Raw genomic sequence first — 24,149 nt, 5'->3', positions numbered from 1 at the left:
ATGCCAAAACACCACCATGCCCCTGTGCGTTTATTTTGGGTGCTCACTCGGACCCCCCTTTGCCCTGAGCCTAACACCAGGAGCTTTGCTCCCACAACCTTATGGCCTGCTCTTAAGCAGCCACCAACCGGATGCCCCCTATCCCCCATTGGATGACATTGTGCCTCAGACCTCTGCACCAGGCCGCCTTAGTGCCGCTGAGGGTGTTTCAAGAGTGCATCCTCGACGCTGGGGGAACCCTGGTTCTAACCCCAGAATCCCAACTCCCACAAACTTGTACTTACATGCAAACCGACAACTCTATTTCCTTCCACCAGACTGCATTGACTGCTTTTCTTGAAAATTGTTCCAAGTTTGGAGTTGGTTTATATGAAACACTGAAAAACTGCAAATTTTCAAAGTACTTTACTTAACATTTCTCTCTAGGAAATGTCCCAGTATGATATCTAAGCATATCACACTGAGTAGAAAAAGTAACTTAAATTAAAGCAACTGCATTTGAACCTGCCTTCAACTTTAAAACATTGCATAAGATTTTGCAAAGCATTTCTTTCACTTGCCTGCACCAGGCTTGGTTCTAGAAATAAAATAACTTAATATTTTTGATACAAAAAAAATGGTCTGAGTTCAGTCTTTAAGTGTGTGGCATCATTTGCTGCTTGAGTGTGAACAACAAATACTTAACACTACCCTCTGATAAAGCCTTACTGCTCGCCCACACTGCCACAATTAGAGAGTAAGATGATATCTACTTTTACCTCTGCCTTCCCTTGGGGTTCCACTGGACTCCGTGCACACTATACCTCATTTTGGCATAGTATATACAGAGACAGCTTCCTACACCAGGTCTTACCAAGCAGACCAAGGGCTTTGTCTTTAATTGCGACATCTGTGAACAGATGAAGGGTTCCACCGTAGCACATCCACCACAGTCACCACTACTGATTTCAGACAGACCTCTTGCATGTGTCTATTTGGACCACTGTGGCCCCTTACAATCTGACGGGGCTTACAAGTACATTTTTGTGGCAGTGGGTTCATGCTCTAGATTCCTGTATGTTTGCCCCCAGCGCTTGGCTGACACTATAACTGTTATAAAGGATTTGCGAGTCTTCATAGGCACATACGCAACTGGCACATTATATTCAGACCGTGGCCCTGCGTTCAGCTCACTGCTTACAAAGAAGACATGGGAAGTTTGGGTATGGTCTTGCGGTACCCCTCTCCTTATAATCCTGAGGGAAATTCGATTGTGGAGAGGAAAAACTAACACTTAAAGCTAGCCTCAACAGCAAGGGTATTAGGTTTGGGTGGCAGTTGGGTAAATCACCTATATGGGGTTCAGAGGGCACTTAACATTCTAAGAAATTCCCTAGGAGGCCCACCTCCATACAAGGTCGTAATTGGGACAGGAATGTGGGTACCCGACCTCGATTGTGTCAGCACAGTGGCGGATGGAAAAGCATTTGACATCAGTGATCGTTTTGCTGTTTTACAGGAACTCAATGAATTCTGGGCATTACAAAGCAACGTCCATGTAAAAAAAACTGCCACTGGGGACGTGAAAGGTGTTCCGGCAAGACTTGCCTGTGTCCTGAAGATCGGGAACCTGGTCAGAGAAATGATTGTGGACAAAAAAGAATTTTGGCCATCTTACTGTACCTGTCCTTGCTGTCGAAGGAACAAGAACAGTGCTTCTTCCATATCTTGCCGGAAAGAAAGAAAAGAGATTTGTCTCCATTGATCTGATCAAACCACACTATGTGCCCGATACTGAATAGCAGGCCGCGTGGGCTCCTGAGTAGCCACCAATCTCCTCTCACTACCATACAGGAGGTTCAGCCAGAAAGACTAATAACATTTTAAGATTCTACTCTACAAAGTAATGGACTTACCAACAATGGAATGGAACTCATGCCTGTTGAAATTGAACAACAACAAAACAAAAATTAAACCCAGATCTCAATTCGACCTAATACTGACATCTATGTGAATGCCTCGAAATGAATCATCTGCCAGTTCTACAAAACCTGCTGAGCTCCCAAAGAGAGATCAAACTGCTTCTGGCTAATTCATAGATTTTGATAATTTCTCTCTGGACTCACGTGAATCCGAGTCACCGTCATCTCCTGTTTTCCACATACAACAACTTTGCGATTTCTACCTTTGGATGAAAAAGATTGACTTTGTCCCTCCCTAGCTACAGCTCTGGATTGCAATTGTTCTACTTTTCCTAGTCCTTTGGATAGGTATAGTAACTGTCTTTTCCCTGCTCCTAAATGGACAGTATCTCCCAGAATGCTCTGCAGTACAAAATGTGATCCTCGTCCTGAAACCACATACATCTTCTCATTGTGAACAAAGAGACCTGTCCTCAGTGAACATTTCAGAAGAGCAGATTCCTGAAGGAATAGTTTAGGATAGGGTTTCATATAATGTATATGGTCCAACTGAACTTTTGAAAATACCACACTTATTTAAAATCTCTTTGAATGATATCCTCACCTCCAGTACTTTCTCTGATGATTGGGACTTTGAAACTGTAAATGCTATGCTGTCTGATTTCAAACAATCTGCTGCATTTTCCGGTAATGAATTGTATGACGATAAGTCGACCCCATGTACTGTTACCAACACTATGGTCATCATTTCTTACAGAAAGTGAGTATCCCACATATTATTTTTCCTTACCATCAATGGGAACATTGCCCAACACCACCAAAAGGTAGTTCAACAACATTTGCACAGATGTTTGCTTATTATTCTCGGTTTAGCACTTCAGACTCGAGATCTTATTATTATAAGGTTGCACCTACACCTGCAAAAAAATATATCCTTACTAACACGAAACAGATTTACTTTGCTTCCTTTACTTCCCAGCTGCCTATACAGGGTTTCGACTTTTGGAGGGACACCGTTGGTTTGGCCTATCGACACAAATAAGTGTCAGTCAAGATTCAAGGGAACCACTGAAGGGTTTAGTATCCATTGTCCAGACCTACGTTATGTACAAACAGAACGCTTGGGGTGGTGACATCTTACAGTGTTGGGAAGTTATGCCTAGAGTGGCTAAAAACCTCAACACCGTCCCAGGTGAAAAAACGTTTGTGCTTACTCTCTGATGATGTAGATCTAAGGGATTTTTGTTGGTTCCCCAGAAACCATATCAGAAGCACTTCTTATATGCTAAGTATAGTGAAGTATGGACAATCTCTCAACAGGAGGCCTCAGAGAGATTGCGTGAGATTGACAGGGTTAACCTAGAAAAGGCTTTCCGGTGGAAATCCCGCACGCCGCCACGTGTTGAGACTTGGGGAGAAGTGTTACGTAGGGCGGTGGCGGAACGCGAGGCGCTGTATCGTGAGGAGAGTCGGGGGCTGCGTAAGCGGCCTATCTCACTGGAGTGGGCGCAACTGACTGAATCATTCAAGAGTGAGATGGAGGAGGCGGAGGGAGGAGCTACGGTACCCACCCCCCCGGATTCCCCCCGCATCAGTGGTGGTGCTCGTTGATAGAGGTGGATCGGTGGGAGTGAGAGGGGGTGCCTGACTCCGGGTGTTGTGCGGTGGGGTGTATGGTGTGATCGGGGCCCCTCTGTCGGGATACATGGATTGGCCTCTGTTCGCCCTCATACAGGTGCTTGGGATGGGGTTGCCCTCTGCCCCGGCTGGTGGTCCCTTCCTGTTCTCCCCCCCCCCCCCCCCCCCAAGTGAATGCTTCAAGGCCCCCAGACTGTGACTGTTTACTTTGTGGTGTGGGTGGGTATGGAGGGCGGGTTTTGGGTGGGTTTGGGGTTTGTGAATAGTTGAGCGGTTCCCGCTCCTCCTGACCACATTCGTTCAAAAGCTGGGTATGGAGAGCATAATACTGAGACGTACAGGCGACCCTCCTAGCGGGATTGGGACGTTGTCGTGTTCTATTGTGGACAACAGCGCAACTTGAAAGGATAATATACAAAACCTGAATTGTATCCGGTGTTTCCGGAAAACAAATTACCTGTGCACTGTGAGGTGTAATTTGTAATACCTGCATATGAAAATCACAATAAAGATTGTTTTAAAAAAAAAAAAAAAACCTAGAAAAGGCTTTAGCAGTGGTCGACATCGGCATGACCACACTAACATCCAGGATTTATCCACTGGGCAACATCGTATCTTCTGCATTAGATATATTAGAACAGGATTTGTCTACTTTCAACATGGGCCATCGCAGTTGCCATCCAGTCTGTTATTAAGCTGGACACTAAACTCATTACGATCTGGCCACGTGCCCTGGAGGTAAAAAAAAAGTACGTCTGTTTTCTGCATACAATCTGACAGGAAAGCAGACCACTATGGCACGAGAGATGCAAAATATATGATGCTGCACATTGAAAAAGTGGACCAATTACCTTTCACCGTGGCTGAGTCACCTTCCACATAATGGTTAATCCATGGCCATACTACACTACCATTCATGACATTCCAGATTCAACACTGTCAACAGTATCACCAGGTAGGCAGATACAAACCGATGGGAGAGGGCTACATTAATGAATCTTGGGAATTACCATACAGATTTAGATGCAAGAATAGGGACACTGAAGTTTTTCATAACGGTTTAGACCGTCAGAGTTCTTTAAGTGGGTCTCTAATTTGTCAGGATATTATGCTTCACGGAGCATGTAATTCTTCAGTTGCAAACCTATCATGTCACTTGAAAGGATCCCCAGCTGCTGTGATTCATCCAGTCTTCAAACTGCTCTCGAATGGGTGCTATTTGATGTTTAATGATCAAGGTTGTTGTGGGAAGCTGCCTGCCATACAGTATCTGTTCACAGTAATTTCCAGGGTTACTTGTTGTATGCAAGTATTATTTCCACCGACCCATATAGTCAGGGAGGTGTCGCTATGGCCTTCATTGAATGTTTCCCTTATACGGTTTTCTTCTCTGAAATCTATGATTTTACAGAAGGATGTGGCCTTAAACTCAGCCTGAGAGACTTTTTATCTCCAGGTTGCAAGGTCTTCAGCTGAGATACAGGCACTAGTCTGAACAAACCTCCCGCTCCATTTCAGGGAAATACGTTGTATCTTTAATATGTCTGATGTAATTGTAAACCTATTTAAGAGCATGGGTTTCGGACTATTGATCACCTTTTAGACAATATTTTGAGTTATTCCATCATTCATACACTCCGTATTAGGAAGCGTTTTTTGAGGGCTTCCGCTGGTCCTGCTACTTGTAGGGGGTATCCGTGTTTAAATTTTTCTGCTACGTAATGGAAGACCCAGCTTCCAAAGAGATGGAAAAAGCACTCTTGGTGTGATGTTTTGGTGGTCGCATGATACTCCACTCGGGCACACCTCGTCTTCAGGAGCTAAGCGAGCATTGACCTCCTGGTAGGTCGCTCCCCCCACCGCTGCAGCTCCGCCTGCACCCCCGCTGCCGCTGCTCACTGACCGCTGCTGCTGCCACCGCTGGTGAAATCGAGGCCCTCCTCCACCCGCAGGCTTCCACCTGCGCCTCATCCCTGGTGGCCAGTGGTGGACCTTAGGTTCGTTGTTCACTGTTCGTTATGCTGTGTTTCTTTTTGCTGCCGTTGCTCTGTTCCTGAATCTGTCCGTGCCCCCTGCCCCAGCTCGCTGCTCTGCTGTGCGCCCCCTGTATTTTATACCCTGATCGCCGCTTTGCTCTGTGCCCCCCGCTCCCCGCTCCGCTTGTGCCCCCTGTAGTTTGCTTTCTGTATCCCGCTCGCCGCTCCGCTTAGTGCCCCTTGTACTTTGCTTTCTGTATCCCGCTCGCCGCTCTGCTTCTGCCCCTGTATTCTGTATTGTGTAACCTGATCACCGCTCTGCTTGTGCCCCTGTATTTCTGTATTGTGTAATCGGATCGCCGATTGCTCTGTGCCCCTTGCTTTTGTTCTCCTGTCGCTCCTCGGTGCCCCGCCCCGGTCCCCCGTCCCCGCCGCTGCCTACCCTGCGGCCCCGCCCCCTCCGCGCCCATTCGCCACACCCGTCCCTCGCCTCCCGCCTCCCAGCTGCTCCTCCCTTCCCACCTCCCCATATATGGCGGCCTAAGGCAAGCCCGTCTGCGCCCGTCCGCGCCTGGACCGCGCCCAGCGCCAGAACCCCTGGCCCTCGCACCAGGCCGACCACCTCTGCTACGACGCCAAGACCCTCATCGCTCTCAACCCAGGAAGGACCCACACCTGCTGCAAGGTCGCCCCGAGGCGCACCCACGGCCCCTTCTCCTGCCGGAACGGCAACTTCTCCTGCCACAAAAGCGCCAAGACACCCACCACAACGGAAGCCAACCAGCTCAGATGCCTCCTGATCAACACCCGCTCCGCACACAAACACGCCGTCGAACTCTGGGACCTACTCGACACCACATCACCGGACGTCGCCTTCCTGACCGAAACCTGGATGAAGGAAGCCTCCGCGCCAGACATCGCCATAGCCATCCCAGACGGGTACAAGATCACCCGCAGAGACAGCGCAAACAGAGCCGGAGGAGGTATCGCCATCGTCCACAAAAACACCAAGATCTCTACAAACACCAACGACACCCTCAGCACCGCCGAACACATGCACTTCCAGATCCACACAGACCCCAAGACCACCCTCAGAGGCACCCTAGTCTACAGACCACCAGGACCCTGACCTCAATTCTGCGACTCTATCGCCGACCTCATCAGCACGCGCGGGCTAACCTCCACCGACTACATCCTCCTCGGAGACCTGAACTATCACCTGGAGAAGAACAACGACAGAAACTCCTCCACCCTGATCGACAATCTCGCCAACCTCGGACTTAAACAGCTCGTCACAACGCCGACCCACATCGCCAGCCACACACTTGACGCAATCTTCTCATCAAGCCCCCACGTCACCTTCAGCCACGCCTCCAAACTCACCTGGACTGACCACCACTGCATCCATTTCTCCTTCCGAAAACCACTCACACACCACCGCCCCCTACAGACCCCCCGCCGCCGCTGGGGAAAAATCACCGAAGAACAACTACAGACAAGCCTCGCACTCAACCCTCCAACGCACCCCACCAACCCGGATGATGGTGCACTCTCCCTGCACCCCTGACTCTCCCTGCACCCCTGATCCTCGACGTCGCGTGCCGCGACCACATCACCCCCCACCTGAAGAACCTGCACTGGCTCCCCGTCGACAAAAGAATCTCCTTCAAGCTCCTGATCCACGCACACAAGGCACTCCACAAAACCGGCCCAGCCGACTCTCCTTCTACGTACCCAACAGAAAACTCTGCTCCACTGACCACGCCCTGGCCATGGTCCCACGCATCCGGAAACTACTTCCGGAGGCAGATCCTTCTCCCACCGAGCCGCCAAGACCTGGAACACCCTCCCCCTCCACCTACGCCAAACCGAAGACCTGCTGACCTTCAGGAGACAACTCAAGACCTGGCTCTTCGACCACTAACAGCCTCTCTCCCCGACCCCCCCCAGCGCCTTGAAACACGCCCGGGTATGTGGTGTGCTTTACAAGTTACTTGATTGATTGATTGATTGGTTCCTATCATTCAGATCAGTCTGGGTTGACTGCGTCTTTCCTGTGCTCCGCTGCCTATTCTGCGTATATGTATGCTTGTTGGACATCTGTCTAACACTTCCCTCGGTTGCGCCTCCGGACGCAAGCGTACTACTGGACCTATTGAAGGCCCACGTATTACAAGTGTCTTCTGAGTATTCCAATATTGATGTCGTCATTCTTAGAGACACTATGGGATGCTTCATCTCCTGTCGAAATCGACACCGGCTCTGCAGCAGGCTCAGAGGTGTCTAGTGCTTCCTCAGCAGCGGCTGTGGGACCCGGAGATCATCAACTTTGCTCTATTGACCTGATCCAAGAGGTGTTACAGGGACCGTTGTCTGCGAAGGCAAGCAGCAGTGATGTTGCATCTCCCACACAGGGCACATAAACATGTGGCTCTATTTTTGATGGGAACATTCAGCCTTTTTGCAAAACAAATCAAATTGGAATTCGAAAACCTCTTTTTATTTTATTTTTCTCTATTGCTCTCACTGGGCATCATGGCTTTCGATGTGCTCAGTTGGTCTAAACAGTATATTGACTTTCTAGAGGACTTGTAGAGCTTTTTACATTGTATTTTTTACATTCATTTTTTAACAATGTTTCTATGCTTTTTAGACTGGCATATCTTATTAGTTTATCTAACGTCCTTCGGATGAGGAGTGGGTGTTATGAGCCCTGATGCACCCCAATATAGGCCTAGGTAGTTGCATGACCTTTTACCTACATTTGTCCTACCTTGCTCTACATAACAGCTCTGACGCTGACCTTTTACCTAGTTAGGTGCCGCATAAATATTGTGTGGTTTTCTTCGGAAATCATCCTCATTTATTATGCATGAGGATTCTTAGTAACACAGCAGAATGTCCATCTTCTGTATAATAACTCTGTACAAAAGTCACCGCTATCGTCATCCTTGTTCGACAGGCCCACAGTACCATGACACATCTGGGTAGGGTACCTTTCGAGTATATCAACACCACGTATTCACTGGGCAAACCAGAGGAGGAGGTTCCATGCTGACACGAGATGCTGTAGTCCCTGCACACAGACACTACAGCAAGCAGTGGTCTGACATCCCTCGCAGGGTGTCCAACTCAAGACCAAGACGGGGTCCTTCATTCTCTCACATCAAGTATTGGTGTTAGCTCTATCATAGGGGGATTCTTCGCTTTCCACATACATACATGTTAGGTACACTGAGGTACACATAGCTAGGGTTAGCATTTTAGGAGTATGCAGGATTACTGCCATGTATCTATTTGCCTGCATATATTCACTCTTAACACCATGGTAGGATTCTACCTTTTATTTACTCTGTTGGTGCTTGTAATGGTATATATCTGTTTGTCTAATGGTTGTTGCAGCACACGTATTTCATAATAAAATGAAGCTGGTTCAATAAATACTTATTGAAAACGTCCCCCCTGTTTAGTCTGTGTATCTCTCTGATACAAAGTGAGCACGAGTGACTAAGCAAAAAATACTGTACTGTTTCCACGATCGCTGAGGGGTCAGGGTTGTCATGTTCTATAGTTGCCAGAAACTATTCACTCCTTGGTAAGGTTGGGGGGCTTATAGTGGCACTGTGAGCTAGCTGGTCTTCAGGCAAACATATCCTTTGGGGGTGTCTGTAATCAGTCTGGACACCAATCCCGTAGTTTATTTTGTCTAAACGCTCAGATCCTATATGGATTTATAGGAACTGCATGACACCTCCATACCTCTTACTTTATCTCTCGATGCTTTGATGCAAGGGCATCTTCATGGGTCGACCTTCCATACCTCAGACTTGCTCTGCATGATTGACGGCTGGATTCTTTGATGCACTGACCTCTTCATGGGGCGACCTTGAATACCTCTGATTTGCTCTGCTGGATTGACTTTACGTGCTTTGATGCACAGGCCTCTTCATGGGGTGAACTTGCATACATATGACTTGCTCTGCATGATTGTTCTCACGGTGCTTAGATGCATGGGCCTCTTGATGGAGTAACCTTGAATACCTCTGATTTGCTTTAAGTTAATTACTTCTCTGTGCTTAGATGCACGGGCCTCTTCACGGGGCGACCTTGCATACCTCCACACTGATATGCATGATTGACGTCTCAGTGCTTTGATGCACTAGCCTCTAAATGGGCTGAACTAGCATGCCTCTGACGTGCTCTGCTGGATTGACATCGCTGTGCTTTGACGCATGGGCCCCTTCACGGGGGGGACCTTGTATAACTCTGACCTGCTCTGTGTGATTAACATCTCATTATTTGATACACTAGTCTCTTAATGAGGTAACCTTGCATACCTCTGACTTGCTCTTGTAATTGACTTCTCAGTATTTGATACAATGGTCTCTTCATGGGGTGACCTTCCATACCCTCTGACCTGCTCTGTGTTATTGACATCTTCTTGCTTTGACGTGCGGGTCTCTTCATGGGGCAATCTTGCATAGCACTGACTTGGCCTGTGCGATTGATTTCTCAGTGCTCTGACGCACGGGCTTCCTAATGGTTCGACCTTGCATTCCTATAACCGTCTCAGTGTGATTGATTTCTCGATGCTTTGGCGCAAGGGACCTCTTCATGGGGCGAGCTTATATACCTCCGACTTTCTTTGCGCTATTAACTTCTCTTAGTAATACTTCAAATTAATAGTGACATTCACAAACTGCAGGTTATGGCAATGGCACCTGACAGATTAGTATAAGGTAGTATGGGTCCTTCAGATCTAGTGCCGTCGTGAAGTTGCCTTCCTGTAGTAGTGGCATTACATTCTGTAATGTCACCATGTGGAAGTGTTCGGGTAGGCTGTAGTAATTTAGATCATAAACAACAACAAAGAACTACTTTGTTTGGTGCAGATTTTTACTTTCAGACAAAAGATTGTGCTATGGGTTGTCCCTTTGCCTCAGGGCTGGCAGTACTATATATGGCTAAATTCAAGGAGAAATATGTTTATAACAATCCATTCCTCAACACAATTCGAATTGGGTCTGCTATATAGACGATATATTCATTGTATGGACTGGAAATGAAGACATCTTGCTTCAATTTCATGGATGGTTAAACAAGAGGACGGCTGATATTAAGTTTAGCCTTAATCATGCCCCTCAAAGGATGACATTTTTAGGTCTCGGCTGCGAAGGCTGCGCTTGCGCAGTCTAGCTCCGAGATTTAATGACTTGGAGAAGAAGGGCTTGAACCCGCCCCTCTTCTCCCCTGTTCTCCATTGGCTGGCCTCTTGAATGCTGGCCAGCCATTGGAGAAGAGGTCAGTCATTCCGATTAGGCCCCGTCCTTTTCGGATCGGGGGGCGTGTTTTTTGCAAGAAGTCTCAAGGAGGAGATAACAGCAAAACACGCCCCCGAATCCGAAAAGGACGCTGCGTTTCTCCGAGGCATCTCTGCTCTGCCTCGGAGAAAGGCGGTGGTGTCTTCCGGTGCCCTTGGCTTGTTAATGTTTGTCAGTGATGGTGAATGTTGTTTTCCTTTCTTATTTACCTTCGGGAGTGGATAGCGTGGTGGTAAGTTTGTGCCCCTGTTTCATGCGCAGAGTAAATTGCAGCAGAACAGAGCTGTGAAGTCAAATGGTTGATGGCTATTGCACCGTGTGAGCCCTTCAGCGATACTTGTGGACAGACAGGCTTTTCTACTTGTTGCCATCACTCTGAACTCAGCCCTAGGACAACGTCTTCATTGTAGAATGTGCAGCTGCTAGGTTATGCAAAACTAGCTTAAACTAAAGTTGGTAGCCAAGTTTTCATCAGCACCACCGACCCTTGCAGTCTCCCATTTTCATTTGAGAGCAGGTATCGCAGTTCTAGTCTGTTTTGGCAGAATTACAATGAGAGAATCGAGAAAAAAAACGATTTGAAACGCACTATGGTGTCAGCAATAGAAGCACAAACCAGACCTCGCTGCTGGCTGCCTTACGATGGCCCTCTTAGCTGGGTCCTTTCTGTGGCTGCGGTACTGCAGTGTACAAAGACGACCCTCTTCTGTGCCCCTCGCTAGGCTTAGGTAGATATGTGGTCCTCTTCGTATGTGGAGGCTTGGGTGCTCACAGCCGCAGTGGCAAAGAAGGAAGGGGACGCCGTTGGAAACCGCTGCCTTGAAGAGATTCCCTTCCTTCCTGCAACACCTAGGAACACGCACGTGAGCCACGTTTAATGTAGTAGCTCTTCGCGGAAAACGATCATGAAAGTGTGCGCTATAGTAGGGATGCTGTGCATTCTGGAATGACCATTTCACCGAAAACCTGACACGCCCTAGTGAGTACTGGTACTCTCCTCAGTCCTGGTGAAGTTCCGGTACTCACCATGAAAAACATTAGAGGTGCCGGTACTTTTAACACACTGTTCATTATTAGCGCGTGCGGCGTGCCAGGACTTGTAGTCGACGAGTGCTGTACAACATCCGTTTGGCATGCTGTCCAAGGCATCTGTTTACAATGACAAAGCCAATAGTCCTAACTTGTTGTAGGTATCATGTTACTTGTTGTATCATTATGCCTGGATGCAATGACAAAAGAGACAGCAAAATACAAGTCGTATAGACCCCGCGCAACACCGCCCCCCACCCCCACCCATTTTTTTTTATCCCACTTAAAGCCCTGGGTAGGATACTCAACAACAGGGCCGAACTGGAACCCCAAAGTAGGCCTGGCAATTATGTCGGACCAGCTGGAGGGTCATGGGGGAGGTTAACTGTGAAGCACTTTTGCTACAGGAAACGCCCGATGCCCGGGCAAGCCAGCCCAGCCCTGCTCAACAACCCCGTTCTCTCCCGCATTTACCTGTGATCAGGCGCGCATCACCCATTGAACTCAAAGGGCTTCAGCCCCCCCCCCCCCGTCGTGTGTGGCAGCCCGGGATGCTCCCCTCACCCCACCTTCCCAACTTAACTGCAACGCCTCCGCTCAGTGAGAGGCTCGCATCTCTAGAGCCCTCCTCCCCTGATAGCGGACCTTTGCCCCATTGCGGCGTTTATACCACCCACCCTCTTCAGCCGGAGTCCTCATGCGGCTCCGTACTTCTGTTCCCGGACAGTGGTGGTTCTATGCACCCCTCCCAGAACATTCAGTTACTTATTAGCACTGGGATCAAGTGCTTTCACTAAGGATAAAAAAAGCGGGGAGCGTGGGTAGGCAGCACCTTAGTACGGGAGGGCGCTTGTTTCATTTTGTATTCACCCTTCCCCACTGTGTGAATGAGTGAATTGCAAGGCTCCTTGGAGCATACACTAGAGCGTGTGTTGCAGGCTCACGGCCATGCAGGCGCACTGTACTGTATCCTTGTAGTGTATCCTTGTCAAGCATTGTCCTGGGAGAAAGATGCAGGGTTTATGGTCAGAGGACTCGTACTATGTTATCCACAAATGAGGTAGCACTTTAATCCAAATACGTTATGTCCTACAGCAAGCAACCATCCTTTATTGAAGCCAAGGATCCCTTCCTCAGGTGTTAAAACACCTCAACTTGTATTTTAGGGCTGCTGCTCAACTGGAGTGCAGGGTGCAGATAAGCGCGGGGCTTTAAATGGGCCGGGTCTCACCGGTGCCAAGCACTAGTCTGCGTTTCAAGCCTCTCTCTGTCATTGGATGAAAGGTTCAACTAAGGGGCGGGGTATCACACGCATGGATGCCATTGGGCGGCAGACCAGAGGGCTCAGGGGGGGAACATGGCAACCGGAGCCACCGCGGCAATGGCGGAACGAGCAGGAGGCTGAATTAAGCAGTGGAGGTACTTGTCTGACTCGGCGCTTAGGAAGGTGGGGAAAATACAGATTCGCAGCCACGTGCGGTGGCTGTAGCGGTTCTCGAGGCGGCATGCCCGGTGGAATTCAGGGCAGTGGAGCACTGTGGGGCATGTAGTTCAGTCGCTTACATTTTACGGCTTCAGGGTCTGGTAATGGAACTACCTATCCCATGAGGCCAGTTCCTGGTCCTAATGTACATTGGCGCTGCCACTTCCCGGTGGTCTTCTGGGAAGTGGAGTTCGGTGTAAAATGGTTTAAGTCCAAAACAACAGTGCCTGCACTGCAAGCCCCATCATTATGGGAGTTGTTGTAGGTGACAAGCGCGCTGATGCCCGAATACATTGTGATTAAAAGAAAGACACCGTATTTTCCCTATAAACTGCTAGAATTTTGGCCAACATGTTCTTATTTCTACCACTAGTTGAAAGAAAGGAAGTTCTTCTTGGTTGACATAATCCCCGAAGCACAATCATGGCTTTCCTAGATAGGTAGCTAATTGGTAAACCTTACTAATGACTGCTCATTAGCTAGCAGTGTTATTCTAAACTAAACTATACTCCACGCTACAAGTGTAGCGCTTTGAGCAGCTGTCGTGGATTAACGAGGCGCCTTGATGAGGATGGTAAGAGACTCCGCCCTTCAGGCCCGCACGTGAGTAGGCCACCCATCCTGGGTATTTTATTTACCACCACTGTTTATCCAATTACAATATCCGGAAATTATGGTTAGTAGTTTTGGTGTTATAATCTTTAGCAGCATGTCAGGGACAATGTGTGGTGCAAGTTGCAATGGCCTTCTGTCAAGAGCCCTGGCATTTTTTTTTTTTTATATACAATTTAAGCACGGCCCTACAGTACACTGGCTGGCTGTGTGGGTGGCTCTGTGGGTGGGTGCGTGGCTCTGTGTGTGTGTGTGGGTGGGTGGCTCTCTGTGGGTACAAATGCAATCGGTCTCGCATTTGAGTGATTAAGCTATTGACATTGTAAATAACAATGCCGTTTCTTTTAATGTTTTAAAGACAAAAACATAAACAAAAATAATGTAATGAGCAATGCCAATAGCTCTAACTTTACCAATGCCGAGACCATTGCATTGTAAATGCTTGTTGGATGTTGAAGTTTGTTTCTGAAGGAAGTCTGGTTACAACACTCCATAAAAAACCGACAGAAATAAAGCACTTCACTATACAAGTCACTATCCGCGAAACTTTAAAGACAAACTACCTTTCGGGCAGTTTTTGAGGATCAAGCGTGGCTGCTCTTTTAAAGACTAGTATATCTTCCATGCAAATAACCTGATTGATAGGCTAAAAGATTGTGGATACCCAAAAAAACTACAAAAAAATGCCATGAAAAGAGCCTAGTGGACACCTAGGGAGGCTCTCTTACAGAAGAAAGAAAAAGCACCCACAGATCGTCTAGTGTGTGTGACTACTTTTTGTCCTAACACTAATTTGTTGAAAAAAGTTATTCATGAAAATTGGCACCTGATCCAGAATCTGGACACTACGTTTTATCAACCTCCTTTGTTTGCTTTCAAAAAGGAAAGCAGCATCGGTAATTGCGATTCTCCTATTAGCATGACCAGAGAATCTGGATTTCATTAAAGACACGGAGGCTAACATTATGCATTAATCTTTTAATGCAGTCACAAGCAGCCGCACTACATCATAAAGAAAACAGTTCTAGAATGCAGTGAACAGATGGTATAAAAGGCATGAGGGTTGTTAGACCTGTCAGCCCTTCGGTGGTTCCCTCCTCAATTCTTTTCTTTTTGTCCCTTCCTCTCCTCATTTCTTTTTCCTGTCCACTATACTTTTTTTCTGGTGGTAACGTAGAGGCCCTGGGTGCCCATCTTCACTAATTGGGGATGAGGCGCAAGCTGCTCCTCTAAAATGGAGGGTGAATGACATCTCCCCTACAAAATGGTGGCCCAAACTGTCACCTCCGAGCCTGGGCCATAGGCTGTCATGGGGGATTCCAGAACCTTCTGGGTCCCTCTGGCTAGTTGGGGCCCAGGCTATATATAGGGGTGAGGGGCGGCCGCCATTTTAGAGAGATGGCATGAGGTGAGGAGCCAGGAGGCAGGCACTTGCGTGGGGAGGTGGGTGCACTAAAAGGAGAGATTGACTGTCCCTTGGGCCGGCTATTTTCCCCCTGGTTGACACCGCCCTCTATCTGGTGACCTGACCCGGCCGGTAGCCTCTGTCCTCAGGGAACAAGTCGTCAAGTAGGGCAAATCGCCTAGCCAGGACCCCTGAGAGACACCAAGATAAGGAGCTCCCTTCACCAATCCATTGCCCCCTGCCACTGTGATTCCCCGGAGCCTTTGAATGCCGAAACCCTGAGACTGACTGCTGTTCTGAGGTGGGAAAGTGATCAGCGCCGCAGCCCCAGGAGTGCTGGCTGCGTAGATGGTTTGCCCCTGCGCTGTAGATGGAGGCTTACCTGAAGAGAATCGCTGTCCCAGTGTCTAGGACGAAGCCGAATACTCGCATCACCTGATGGGGGCGGGCTGCCAAACGCCGCCCCCGCCGTAGTCCCGTTGGTTGGTTGGGCCGCGCCCCCACCGGAGTGTTGTGAGCGGCTGCGGGCGCGGGCCTCGGCACCTGTGAGGAAAGCCTGGAACCCAGCGGAGCTCCCCGGCCACGTCTGGCCCGTCCGGGAGCCCCGCGCCTTTCCCCTTCGACCCGGATATCGCTGGGAGGGAACCAAAGTGTGCGCTTTCAAACCCGCGAGGGTCCAAGAATCAGGTAATCCCTGGGGGAGGCGGGCGGACGGCCGGAGAGAGGCCCAGGACTCGCCCCTCCCCCGGGGAAGTGCTTCGTAAGCCGGGTGTGCCCACACGACTCCCGACGAAGGAGTAGACTGGTTCATGCCCTCTGCCCCTGCAGGACTCATAAAGCGTCAGAATAAGTCTCGGACTGCTGGTCCAGGACCTTTGGCCCCAACCCCTTCAAAGCGCCAGTTTCTAAGCGTTATATTCCTCCGCCCTGGTTGAGGGGCCTCATGTAAAGCGCTATGTCAAGCGACCAGAGTAGGAAGCGCTATTGAGTTACCAGGTGTAGCGTGAGGGTAGGAATTAGGATCCAGAGGCGCTAGTGATCTGCTAAGGATGGCGCTGTATCCACCTGTCATACTTTGAAGCAGTATTAAGTGTTATGGGCAGTGCTAGGTTGATAGGGCCTGGTTTTCAGCGCAAGCAATGTTCATGCTATGTGTTGCATGTTATTTATTGACCCTATTTAAAGTAGTGCAATGCTAAGTGCGGCCTTGCAATTAATGCTTATCTTGACAGTGCAATGTTCATGCTATGTGTTGCATATTATTTATTGACCCTATTTAAAGTAGTGCAATGCTAAGTGCGGCCTTGCAATTAATGCTTATCTTGACAGTGCAATGTTCATGCTAGGTGTTGCATATTATTTATTGACCCTATTTAAAGTAGTGCAATGCTAAGTGCGGCCTTGTAAGTAATGCTTATCTTGACAATGCAATGTTCATGCTATGTGTTGCATATTATTTATTGACCCTATTTAAAGTAGTGCAATGCTAAGTGCGGCCTATTATTTATTGACCTTTACCAGGTAATGTCGGTATCATATGCGACTGTCTCTATTCAAAGTACTAATCCACTACTGTGGGTGGTGTAATAATTGATTTGTCCTGAAGAGAAAAGAAAAGAAGAGACAAGAAATAAGGGAAAATAAAGGTTTTCCATCTTTCACAGTTTCCTGGTGTAGCGTATTTTTTGGTGGTGGTGCGCTGGAGTGCGAGATGAGTGTGGTGCAAGCACGACACGCGATCAAGTATAGGCCTTCCCCCTTAAGCCAAGCTACCCCCGGATCTTAGGTCCAACAAGGGGCAAACAAACTCTCTTTTAAATGCGGCTCTCAAGCAGATAAGTTCCTTACATTTTATTATTCGTTTTGTACTTTCTACCTTGATTCTAACAATTGTAGTCTTACCTTATAGCCTTAGACTGTATTGCCTGATCTTTCAGCCTATCCGACACCTTGTATTGTACTGCGCATGAAACTTTAACCCTTTTAAAGAACTTTGCAATTCCCTGGGTTTCTTCCCACCCTTCCTCCCCCTTGATTTCAAATCTATGGTTATCGAGTTTCTACCTCCCCTTCCCTCACCGAAGTGTTCCCCTGCCTCGGGCGGGCCCGCACTCGTTTTTCCAGGGCGCCGCGTGTTCTCTGGACACCCTTTCTCTTTCCGCCCCTAATTAGCTTGCCATACTCTTCCGAACGGCTCATTTTGTTTGATTTCGTTATGCGCATCACTTTCCCTAAATTTCTTGAATGCGTTCGCTACCGAGCACGTCTCCCCAGAGGGAGTGCCGTGCCCCTTAGCAAAGGCGGCGCTGCGTGCAGCTGTTGCCTACGGCCCTTCCTCTAATTGACTTCTCCGGCAGCGGCTGAGCTCAAGCGATTGTCAGTTACATTGCTCTTGTCAGCTGCTGCCGGAGATCGCTAGAGACTGTTTTTTCTCCCTGAAATAATGCTCCTTGCCCAGATTTTTGCACACCTTTCATTAAAAAAAAAGGGGGAAGACAGAATAGTCAATACTATAAAGAGTTTTGCCCATTTTTATAAACTGTTCAGACCTCTTCAACTGCTTTAATCAAGACTGTCTGATTTTGAGTCTGATGATGCATCTGTAATCAAGTGATCCGTGCATTATTACCAAGAACAGCACCGAGTAAAACACTGCGTGAGCAATTATGTCTACCACCAATCACAGGCCACCACAAGTGTGGCACTTGTGTATGCTGCGACCAAACAATTGAAGGCTCTCTATTTTGACATAAAAATGTGAACTGGAAACACAACACATTTACTAAGTGTAAAATAAAAAATGTGGTCTATGGAGTTTTGTGTCCCCTTGCCCTAAACTTTATATTGGTAAAACGAATCAGGAGGTACGACAAAGGATAACACAACATAAATCGAGAATCCGTAAGAAGGTGCAGACGGCGCCGCTGGTGAACCATTTGATCAATAACAATCACATAGAGAAGGACTTATGATGGACTATGATATTAAAGATTGAACAAGATCCACGAGGAGGGAATCTGGAAAGAAAATTGATTCAAAGAGATGCCTTGTTAATTGTAAAATGTAATACAGCAGTAGATGGCCTCAACGAGTTATCTGAGATATATAAATTATAGTTTTGTAACCAATTTTCAGAAATGCACAATTTTAGCAATGGTCAATGATGCCATACAGTTGGCTGCATGAACAACAGATGATAGTCCAACTCCATTTTCAAAAATTCCAGTAGTCTCGTCAGATCTATCTCCTTGTCTCATGGGTAATTTGTTATTCCATACCAGATCGTTCCCAAACAAGTACGCTTTTGGACAATTTGCTTTTTGTATAAGTGTTCAAAGTAAGGGACACATCCAGGTAGACTCACTCCAGTGACATCTGGCAGAATATAAGGTCTTTTTTAGACTTCAGCGGCGTGAAACTACATTACCCAGAATTCTTGATTCTGTGGGAAGAGTTACGGCTGCAACCCCGAAGTTAAAATAGCCTGCGGGGAATGAACGAGTTGACAGGATAAGCACACGCCTGCCGAAGGAAGACGCCGTCAAGAGTATGTGTTAGCGTTTCTTATTAGATGGGTTTAGCATCGGAAATTCGCCGAATTACACGTGTAGCAACACTGTATAGGTCAGCGTGACAAACACGCCTGCCGAAGGAAGACCTCGCCAAGCCCGGACAAGCCCTCTAAGAAGTTTGATTCAAGAGTATACATAAGCGTCCCTCATTAGTGGGTTTAGGACTAGAATTTGCCAATATAAATGCGTAGTAACAAGGTATAGGCCAGTGTGTCACCCCCGCCTAAAATCGACCCACCAGGTTTTCCATCACACTTAGATACGGCAAGTTTTGTAACATGGATTGGAACCTGACCAGCTACGTATTTATATACGTGCAAAACAGTGCCTGAGCCTTTTTGAAATTAAGCTTCATTCAGATTAGAAATTCGCTGATATAAACGCGTAGCAAATACCTTGTAGGCCAGCGTGTCACCCCCGTTAAAAGCGATCCTCCAGGTGTCCATCACTCTCTTAAATATTCAAGTTTTCTAACATGGATTGGTTTTGGTCCTGGAACCTGAGCAGCTACGTATTCATATACGTGCAAAACAGTGCTTGAGTCCTTTACAGTTAAGTTTCATTTTGTATAGCATCTGTTCTACAGACGTGCATATCTTTGCTAAAAATCGGTGTAAAATCTATTCAGACCATTCATTTTTACTTTCATATAGATTTCCATGAAGAATTAATACGGCGTTCACCTTGGAAAAAAAGAAACACAAGGTATGAGTTTCAATGACAGCCAGATCACAGTTGGTGATTTCTTTTAAAAAGACAAAATGATCTTCATTCCGCCTTTTTCCTCTTTTAAAGATTTGTCTATAAAACAAGTGATGGTAATGAGCGTAAGAGAGAACACCGCCTGAGATAAAAGTAAGTGGATTTCACTACCTAAAAAGAGAGCTATATACAGATAATTGGAAATAGAACTGAACTCTCTCACGTTTTTTCTTTTTTGTTGTCCTGTTTAATTTTGTTAGCTTTGCATTATTTTGAATAACAAAGAGCATGATTCATGTTGAACAGATAAGATCGGCTGATCTCATAAAGAGGTAACCTTTTTTATTCACTCATGCACGGAGGGTGCGGCTGTGTAATAATGGTTTTTGATAGTATGACGCAGTTGATAACATAAGTTTTATTCTTGTCCTTTTAGCTTTTGGTCCTGAAGAGAACCCTATGAATTTACAATTGGGTTTGAAACGCGTCGACCACTTATTACCCAAACAAATGAAAAGGAATTCACCCCTTGTTTTGTTCAAGTTTAAAAATTTAAAATATTAAGGAACTTTGTTTTCATGCTTGGAATACGGTGGGGATGTTGTGAATAGTGCATGGTTTGGTTGTTTGCCCAAATGGAAGGCTCAAAAAGTTAACTCAAAGAAAGAAACCTAGTTTGGTTTTATTGTCCTGTTGTCTCATTTATGTGTTTATATGTTTTGTCATTGTCTAAAATGTGTCATTAATTGTTGAATGTCGTATGTGTTGTTTGGGTCATTCTTTGTCTTTGTAAATGTTGTCAGAGAATATAATGTTTATAAATCGTGGGTGTGGATTGTGAATAGTGTAATGTTTGTATAAATTTGAATTTTTGATAAATGAATTGAAAAAGAAAACATTTCTTTCAAAAGAAAATTACATTTTGAATTATAAAGAACACTTTTTGGGTCACGTAGAGTCCCTTTACGTGTGTCCTATTTTAAAAAAAAAATTGACTGGACGAATATCAGTATTGGCTTTTTGTTGTTTGATTATTTGGCTCAGCCTTACTGATTAAGGGCCAAAACCCTCTGTTGTTAGCAGGTAGTAATTTTGATGGCATAAATCCAGTATGGAACGTAGTGTTCCATCCTTTTTCGGGATTAGGATAGTGCCCTTGATGGTTGAAGGAGACAGGTTCTATAGCCCCTTTTTGTAATGAGGCACTTACTACTTCCATCAGCAGGTGTAGTTGCTGAAGATTGAGGGTGTGCTTTCTTGGTGGAATATTTGGTGGTTGAGGTTTGACCTGTTGACAATACCCCTGTTTGACAATATTGAACACCCATTGATCTGATGTGACTTGTGGCTACAAATGACGGAACTATTGTAACCTTCCCCCAACAGGTGATGTGTGCTCAGGGGGAAATGTCAGGAAGTCACTGTTTTGAGGCAGAGGCTCCCTTTGTGGTTGTTCCTCTACCCATGCCTATGGACTTAAACCACCTCTGTAATATGCACAGGCAAATTGCTGGTGATATTACTGTTGGTGGCCCCTCCCCCCTGGGGAGCCTTAAAGCACACCGCATACACCTACCACCAACCCGTACATACTGTGTCATAGGAGCACCTCGTCCGCCGGCCTCACGTCCCCCCTCCCCCCCTTCCACACTTCATTCACTTCCTCCCTTCCTCCCATAACATACCCAGTTTCGGGGCCCCCCCCTACCCCAGGGCCCGTTCCAAGCCGCCTCACAGGCGTAGATAATCCCAGTTGGCGGTTTACATACTGTTGTTCTAGTTACACGACATGCTAGGGAATTTGAGACAAGAGGGGACGCTATATAGACCGTGATGGGAAGATAAAGTTACCCCTGATCGAGACGGAAGATATAGACACGACCAGGGCGTTTGACAGGGGGACCAGATGGAACCGGCACAGGGGAAGACAGGTCTCTTGGACCATCGGGGAAGACCCGATGACTAATGGACTACAGCTTCCACACACTATGTCTTTCCCAATGGCCCAGAATGTTACAATACAGCGATTCAGGTTCATAACTGTGAATGTTTCATATGATGTAATATATGCAAAACCCTAATAAAAACATGTAAAAAAAAAAAATATTACTGTTGGTGGCATTGGTAACTTGTGCTCTCCGCTGTGTAATTATTTGAGTCCCCTCTGCCTTCGTATCTCCAAAAGGACTGATGTTGAGGAGTGGTAGTTTGCAAGGCACCCATTGATTTGTCAGGTTCTGTGCCCTTGTTGATCTTTTTCAGTCAGTTGCGTTTCAAACTCAGGACCAAAGAAATGCTCGCCATCAAATGGAATGTTCAAAATGTGTTGTTGAAATTCGCCTATGCGGAGCCTTGCTTGGCATCTTAACATCACTGAAGAACTGATGCCTCCTGCAGCTGTTGCCGCACTATGCAGTGCACACTTGATTGGTGCATTTGAGGTTTGTCTCCCTACCGCAACCAGCTCTCCCCATTTATTTTTATACTGGTCTAGGAGATGTTGCAATAGTTCCTCCTTCACATCCCATGTTGCTCTATTATAGCGGGATAGGGGGCCCACAGGGTTTTCTATCCTCCAGTGATTGGCATGCCCTGTGGTCACTCTTCACTGCAGTGTCAATGTGCTTGCTCTCCTTGTTGGGAGGCAGTGCTTCCCTTGAACTATGTGACACAGCTCTTTTACGTGCTTAGTTGCTGACCAGGAGTGAGCAGCAGGGTGTCCTCTGGTGTACAGAGGGTCAGAAAGTAAGGGCCTGTAGTTTTTCTCTATCCTGGGCGTAAGAACCCCTTTTTTAACTGGGTCTTTAAAAACGTCTTTTGAGACTTTAAGCATGGATTCTATCATTAGTACGCATGGGACTGTTCTCTTTGTCCAGAAAAGGTTTTCCACTAGGAAGTCTGTCTGTTACGAGCCACTCACCTGAATCCCAGGTGGTTCTGATGGGGCGACGCTAAGTCCCTGAATTCCCCCTAGCGTCTATCCTTGAGGACAGAGGGTGGCACTGTACCGGTGATGGGCCCCAAGGGAAAAGGGGTTTGGGATTGGAAATACAAATGAGATGCTGTGATGCTCCTCCGGGGCAGTCTCAGGGAGACCTCAAGAGACTCGTCACCAATCTTGTGTGAATGCCTATGGTTTGAGGAATATCTGCGGATTGCAAAACAGTTGTTTAATACAGACAATGTATTTCCTACACAGCATCAACAAATCTCAGCTGTTCAAACCCCAAACTGAATTCTACTGTGCTTTGCCTTTCCGGTCAAATGGTGCATGTCTTTTCAAGCGTGCAGTGTTTGCTTCCGATGGATTTTTTGATGATAGTTGTTAAAGATTAAGCAAAGTCACTATTACAGCGCAATTCTTTAATTTCTTCCTAGGTTATTTCTTTTGTGAGCTGAAATTAGATGTCATCAAAATCACACCTTGTAGCCTAGCCAAGTTATTCTTCTGCGCGCACGGGGAACAAAAGCCCGGGAGATATCATTCCTGACAGAGCCCTGCCAGTGATTGAGTCTTTAGTGTGCTTTCTTAAAAAAAGAGTAGGTAATTTCTAAATTATTGTGCAACTGGGCTCAGAGCATGCAAGAGTTGTGGTACAAATACCTACCTCTGAAGCGTTGTCTTTTCATTTTCTTTAGGGAATCCATCTTTCCTGTTACTGAGGACGGGAACAATGCTGTGCTGCTGAGTGGATCTGAAAGGCTTGATCAAGAGAACTCGGGTAAGTGGAAAGCAAAGAGACAAAGCGGGGAGCCTGGGTGGGCAAGGACTTTAAATAGAGGCTGACCGTGTGCTTTTAGTGCACCTGTCCGGGTCATAGAAAATTCACTGTGAGTCAGGAGACAGATTAACAAAAGCACAGGGTAATGGAAAGTACACTGGGAGCCTGGGGGCTGATTAGCAAATGATTATGCAGGGGTCGTGGAATGTTAAAGCAGGGCTATTAATTTTGAAGATGATACCTCGTGAGTTTCATTGACAAGGACACCTGTCACTGCTGGTTGTTCTGGATTGTTTGCAATAAACAGAGCAATTAGTTCTAAAAGTTACTCCGCATTAATGTGATTGATGGGTGCACATGCCAAGATTCTGGAACTTTCACAGTGGTTGTAAAGAGCTGTGCGTTTGTGTAGGCAGTTCAGTCAGTTGTCTGTGGAGGTCAATAATTCCCCTGATACCACCCCAAATTAAGTACATGGCAAACCAAAGCAGAATATGGACACATTAAATGGAGGGATTGAGAAGGGAGCAAATGTAGCTCCAACTCATAGGCTCCTGGAGCATTGCGCAATGGCTGGGACCATGACAGTCGTTCACCCCAAAGGCCACCCAATACTCTGTAGTTTAGTGGGGCTGAGGGTATGAAAACACCATACAACATAGTAAGCGTGAACATAGGAGGCGGATTCCCATGAACTCTTCGAAGGGTCGTAGCCTTTTCAGTCAGTGAGTTAGTATAATTTGCCTTGAGAGTTTTTGAAATCTAGAATGCTTTGGACTTCATATTCT

The 24,149-nt window shown here is 46.8% G+C and overlaps 1 long non-coding RNA gene across 3 annotated transcripts in view; it reads left to right on the top strand.

Annotated features, from left to right (window-relative positions):
- LOC146833245 (uncharacterized) overlaps positions 1 to 24,149 on the top strand; it is a 543,599-nt gene that overhangs the window by 233,322 nt on the left and 286,128 nt on the right. For 2 of the 3 annotated variants that reach the window (XR_014960210.1, XR_014960212.1), the window contains exons 3-5: positions 19,591 to 19,642; positions 19,733 to 19,792; positions 23,279 to 23,361. This is a non-coding gene — a long non-coding RNA (uncharacterized LOC146833245). The remainder of the gene's footprint in view (positions 1 to 19,590; positions 19,643 to 19,732; positions 19,793 to 23,278; positions 23,362 to 24,149) is intronic. The other variant, XR_014960211.1, reaches the window with a different exon arrangement.

The sequence above is a fragment of the Triturus cristatus genome, chromosome 4_2, assembly GCF_964204655.1.
Source record: "Triturus cristatus chromosome 4_2, aTriCri1.1, whole genome shotgun sequence".
In the NCBI taxonomy this organism is placed as follows: Eukaryota; Metazoa; Chordata; class Amphibia; order Caudata; family Salamandridae; genus Triturus; species Triturus cristatus.
This window is presented reverse-complemented; position numbering and strand designations above follow the sequence as displayed.